This window comes from Garra rufa, chromosome 21 (assembly GCF_049309525.1).
Source record: "Garra rufa chromosome 21, GarRuf1.0, whole genome shotgun sequence".
NCBI classification, from domain to species: Eukaryota; Metazoa; Chordata; class Actinopteri; order Cypriniformes; family Cyprinidae; genus Garra; species Garra rufa.
Genome location: NC_133381.1, coordinates 12365469 through 12371530, shown reverse-complemented (window position 1 = coordinate 12371530; position 6062 = coordinate 12365469).

The following is a 6062-nucleotide window of genomic DNA, read 5'->3' as shown; positions in this document are numbered from 1 at the left end:
ATTAGGGCTTTTGATCCCATAGGTACATGACAGAGAAAGAGCACCCCCTGCTGGCCAGACTATTTTTTCACAAAGGTAGCGCATCCTGACAGGTTCTATAAGGCCAGCAGATTGCGCTACCACCTCCATAAATGAGGTCAAATTCATCATTAAGGTATAGAATTAATGACCACAGAAATTCAGGAGGCCTGTTTAATTCCTCATCCGAAAGATGTTTCTTTTTACAAGGGCCGGATTAAGGTTTCATAAAAACATTTGCTCCTTTTCAAGGCCCAGAATCTGCCTTGTTGTATTAGGGCTTTTGATCCCATAGGTACATGACAGAGAAAGAGCACCCCCTGCTGGCCAGACTATTTTTTCACAAAGGTAGCGCATCCTGACAGGCTCTATAAGGCCGGCAGATTGCGCTACCACCTCCATAAATGAGGTCAAATTCATCATTAAGGTAGGGAATTAATGACCACAGAAAGTCAGGAGGCCTGTTTAATGCCTCATCCGAAAGATGTTTCTTTTTACAAGGGCCGGATTAAGGTTTCATAAAAACATTTGCTCCTTTTCACGGCCTGGAATCTGCCTCGTTGTATTAGGACGTTTGATCCCATAGGTACATGTCAGGGAAAGAGCCCCCCCTGCTGGCCAGACTAGTTTTTCACAAAGGTAGCGCATCCTGGAGGCTCTATAAGGCCAGCAGATTGCGCTACCACCTCCATAAGTGAGGTGAAATTCATCATAAAGGTAGGGAATTAATGACCACAGAAAGTCAGGAGGCCTGTTTAATGCCTCATCCGAAGGACACTCATTTTTACATGGGGCGGTTTAATGCTTCATCAAAAGCCTTACACCGCAGAAGTCATTTTTGTATATTTGGACTTTTGGAACCTAAAGTACATGTCAGGGAATGAGCAACCCCTGCTGGCTGGACTAAAACTACCTACCGCAGGAAGCTAATTTTCCACAAAGTGTCTCCCATCCATGCACAGAACAGGCTTAAACCTGCTTAGCTTTAGAGAGTTACAAGAATCTGCCTACTGCAAGCAACAGATGAACTTGTTCTCTGTTCTTGAATGAAGCTGCTCTGATAGAGGGGTAGCGCATCCTGACAGGTTCAATCAGGTCAGCGGAATGTGCTACCACCTACATACATGAGGTCAAATTCATCATTAAGGTAGGGAATTAATGACCACAGAAAGTCAGGAGGCCAGTTTAATGCCTCATGCGAAGGACACTCCTTTTTACAGGTGCCGGATCAAGGTTTCATAAGAACATTTGCTCCTTTTCACGGCCTGGAATCTGCCTCGTTGTATTAGGACGTTTGATCCCATAGGTACATGTCAGGGAAAGAGCCCCCCCTGCTGGCCAGACTAGTTTTTCACAAAGGTAGCGCATCCTGGAGGCTCTATAAGGCCAGCAGATTGCGCTACCACCTCCATAAGTGAGGTGAAATTCATCATAAAGGTAGGGAATTAATGACCACAGAAAGTCAGGAGGCCTGTTTAATGCCTCATCCGAAGGACACTCATTTTTACATGGGGCGGTTTAATGCTTCATCAAAAGCCTTACACCGCAGAAGTCATTTTTGTATATTTGGACTTTTGGAACCTAAAGTACATGTCAGGGAATGAGCAACCCCTGCTGGCTGGACTAAAACTACCTCCCGCAGGAAGCTAATTTTCCACAAAGTGTCTCCCATCCATGCACAGAACAGGCTTAAACCTGCTTAGCTTTAGAGAGTTACAAGAATCTGACTACTGCAAGCAACAGATGAACTTGTTCTCTGTTCTTGAATGAAGCTGCTCTGATAGAGGGGTAGCGCATCCTGACAGGTTCAATCAGGTCAGCGGAATGTGCTACCACCTACATACATGAGGTCAAATTCATCATTAAGGTAGGGAATTAATGACCACAGAAAGTCAGGAGGCCAGTTTAATGCCTCATGCGAAGGACACTCCTTTTTAGGTGCCGGATTAAGGTTTCATAAGAACATTTGCTCCTTTTCACGGCCTGGAATCTGCCTCGTTGTATTAGGACGTTTGATCCCATAGGTACATGTCAGGGAAAGAGCCCCCCCTGCTGGCCAGACTAGTTTTTCACAAAGGTAGCGCATCCTGGAGGCTCTATAAGGCCAGCAGATTGCGCTACCACCTCCATAAGTGAGGTGAAATTCATCATAAAGGTAGGGAATTAATGACCACAGAAAGTCAGGAGGTCTGTTTAATGCCTCATCCGAAGGACACTCATTTTTACATGGGGCGGTTTAATGCTTCATCAAAAGCCTTACACCGCAGAAGTCATTTTTGTATATTTGGACTTTTGGAACCTAAAGTACATGTCAGGGAATGAGCAACCCCTGCTGGCTGGACTAAAACTACCTCCCGCAGGAAGCTAATTTTCCACAAAGTGTCTCCCATCCATGCACAGAACAGGCTTAAACCTGCTTAGCTTTAGAGAGTTACAAGAATCTGACTACTGCAAGCAACAGATGAACTTGTTCTCTGTTCTTTAATGAAGCTGCTCTGATAGAGGGGTAGCGCATCCTGACAGGTTCAATCAGGTCAGCGGAATGTGCTACCACCTACATACATGAGGTCAAATTCATCATTAAGGTAGGGAATTAATGACCACAGAAAGTCAGGAGGCCAGTTTAATGCCTCATGCGAAGGACACTCCTTTTTACAGGTGCCGGATTAAGGTTTCATAAGAACATTTGCTCCTTTTCACGGCCTGGAATCTGCCTCGTTGTATTAGGACGTTTGATCCCATAGGTACATGTCAGGGAAAGAGCCCCCCCTGCTGGCCAGACTAGTTTTTCACAAAGGTAGCGCATCCTGGAGGCTTTATAAGGCCAGCAGATTGCGCTACCACCTCCATAAATGAGGTCAAATTCATCATTAAGGTAGGGAATTAATGACCACAGAAAGTCAGGAGGCCTGTTTAATGCCTCATCCAAAGGACACTCATTTTTACATGGGGCGGTTTAATGCTTCATCAAAAACCTTACACCGCAGAAATCAGTTTTGTATATTTGGACTTTTGGAACCTAAAGTACATGTCAGGGAATGAGCAACCCCTGCTGGCTGGACTAAAAATTTCTCCCACAGGAAGCTAGTTTTCCACAAAGGGTCTCCCATACATGCACAGAGCAGGATCGGGCCTGCTTAGCTTTAGAGAGCAACCAGAATCTGACTACTGCAAACAACATTTGAACTTGTTCTGTTTGGTTGAATGAAACTGCTCTGATAGATGGTTAGCGCATCCTGACAGGTTCCATCAGGCCAGCGGAATGTGCTACCACCTACATACATGAGGTCAAATTCATCATTAAGGTAGGGAATTAATGACCACAGAAAGTCAGGAGGCCAGTTTAATGCCTCATGCGAAGGACACTCCTTTTTACAGGTGCCGGATTAAGGTTTCATAAGAACATTTGCTCCTTTTCACGGCCTGGAATCTGCCTCGTTGTATTAGGACGTTTGATCCCATAGGTACATGTCAGAGAAAGAGCCCCCCCTGCTGGCCAGACTAGTTTTTCACAAAGGTAGCGCATCCTGGAGGCTCTATAAGGCCGGCAGATTGCGCTACCACCTCCATAAATTAGGTCAAATTCATCATTAAGGTAGGGAATTAATGACCACAGAAAGTCAGGAGGCCTGTTTAATGCCTCATCCGAAAGATGTTTCTTTTTACAAGGGCCGGATTAAGGTTTCATAAAAACATTTGCTCCTTTTCAAGGCCCAGAATCTGCCTTGTTGTATTAGGATGTTTGATCCCATAGGTACATGACAGAGAAAGAGCACCCCCTGCTGGCCAGACTATTTTTTCACAAAGGTAGCGCATCCTGACAGGTTCTATAAGGCCGGCAGATTGCGCTACCACCTCCATAAATGAGGTCAAATTCATCATTAAGGTAGGGAATTAATGACCACAGAAAGTCAGGAGGCCAGTTTAATGCCTCATGCTAAGGACACTCCTTTTTACAGGTGCCGGATTAAGGTTTCATAAAAACATTTGCTGCTTTTCACGGCCTGGAAACTGCCTCGTTGTATTAGGACGTTTGATCCCATAGGTACATGTCAGGGAAAGAGCCCCCCCTGCTGGCCAGACTAGTTTTTACAAAGGTAGCGCATCCTGCCATGCTCTATAAGGCTGGCGGAATGCGCTACCACCTCCATAAATGAGGTCAAATTCATCATTAAGGAGGGGAATTCATGACCACTAAAGGTCAGGAGGCCAGTTTATTGCCTCATCCGAAAGATGTTTCTTTTTACAAGGGCCGGATTAAGGTTTCATAAAAACATTTGCTCCTTTTCAAGGCCCAGAATCTGCCTCGTTGTATTAGGGCTTTTGATCCCATAGGTACATGACAGAGAAAGAGCACCCCCTGCTGGCCAGACTATTTTTTCACAAAGGTAGCCATCCTGACAGGCTCTATAAGGCCGGCAGATTGCGCTACCACCTCCATAAATGAGGTCAAATTCATCATTAAGGTAGGGAATTAATGACCACAGAAAGTCAGGAGGCCTGTTTAATGCCTCATCCGAAGGACACTCATTTTTACATGGGGCGGTTTAATGCTTCATCAAAAACCTTACACCGCAGAAATCATTTTGTATATTTGGACTTTTGGAACCTAAAGTACATGTCAGGGAATGAGCAACCCCTGCTGGCTGGACTAAAAATATCTCCCGCAGGAAGCTACTTTTCCCACAAAGGGTCTCCCATCCATGCACAGAGCAGGATTGGGCCTGCTTAGCTTAAGAAAGCAAACAGAATCTGACTACTGCAAACAACATTTGAACTTGTTCTGTTTGGTTGAATGAAACTGCTCTGATAGAGGGGTAGCGCATCCTGACAGGTTCCATCAGGCCAGCGGAATGTGCTACCACCTACATACATGAGGTCAAATTCATCATTAAGGTAGGGAATTAATGACCACAGAAAGTCAGGAGCCAGTTTAATGCCTCATGCGAAGGACACTCCTTTTTACAGGTGCCGGATTAAGGTTTCATAAGACATTTGTTCCTTTTCACGGCCTGGGAATCTGCCTCGTTGTATTAGGACGTTTGATCCCATAGGTACATGTCAGGGAAAGAGCCCCCCCTGCTGGCCAGACTAGTTTTTCACAAAGGTAGCGCATCCTGGAGGCTCTATAAGGCCGGCAGATTGCTCTACCACCTCCATAAATGAGGTCAAATTCATCATTAAGGTAGGGAATTAATGACCACAGAAAGTCAGGAGGCCTGTTTAATGCCTCATCCGAAGGACACTCATTTTTACATGGGGCGGTTTAATGCTTCATCAAAAACCTTACACCGCAGAAATCATTTTTGTATATTTGGACTTTTGGAACCTAAAGTACATGTCAGGGAATGAGGAACCCCTGCTGGCTGGACTAAAACTACCTCCTGCAGGAAGCTAGTTTTCACAAAGGGTCTCCCATCCATGCATAGAGCAGGCTTGGGCCTGCTTAGCTTTAGAGAGTAACCAGAATCTGACTATTGCAAACAACAGTTGAACTTGTTCTTTTTGGGTTGAATGAAACTGCTCTGATAGAGGGGTAGCGCATCCTGCCAGGCTCTATAAGGCCGGCAGATTGCGCTACCACCTCCATAAATGAGGTCAAATTCATCATTAAGGTAGGGAATTTTTTTTTTTTTTTTATTGTTTTTTTTTTGTGTGGAGTCTACAAAAAATACCACATATCAGTAATTTGCACATTTTCTTCTTTTTTTTTTAAACAATAACTAAGGATAAACAAGAACATTCAAAAACCCTCAGTCCCCCATCCCACCCACACCCCCAAGGAGGAGAATAAAATGAATTAAAAAATTCAATAAAAAAAAAAAAAAAACATTAGCACCCACATGAGTTGTCAAAGCAACTAAATATACATAAAATCTAAATGACATACGCACACACCAATAAAAAAGGCAGAGATCATTGTTAAAGAAAAAAGAAAAACATTATGAATCAGCAAAGAGATGTGTTGTATTCTTGACAAAATTAATTAGAGGATCCCAGATTTTATAAAATTTATCAGTGGAACCTCTTAATGTAAACTTAAT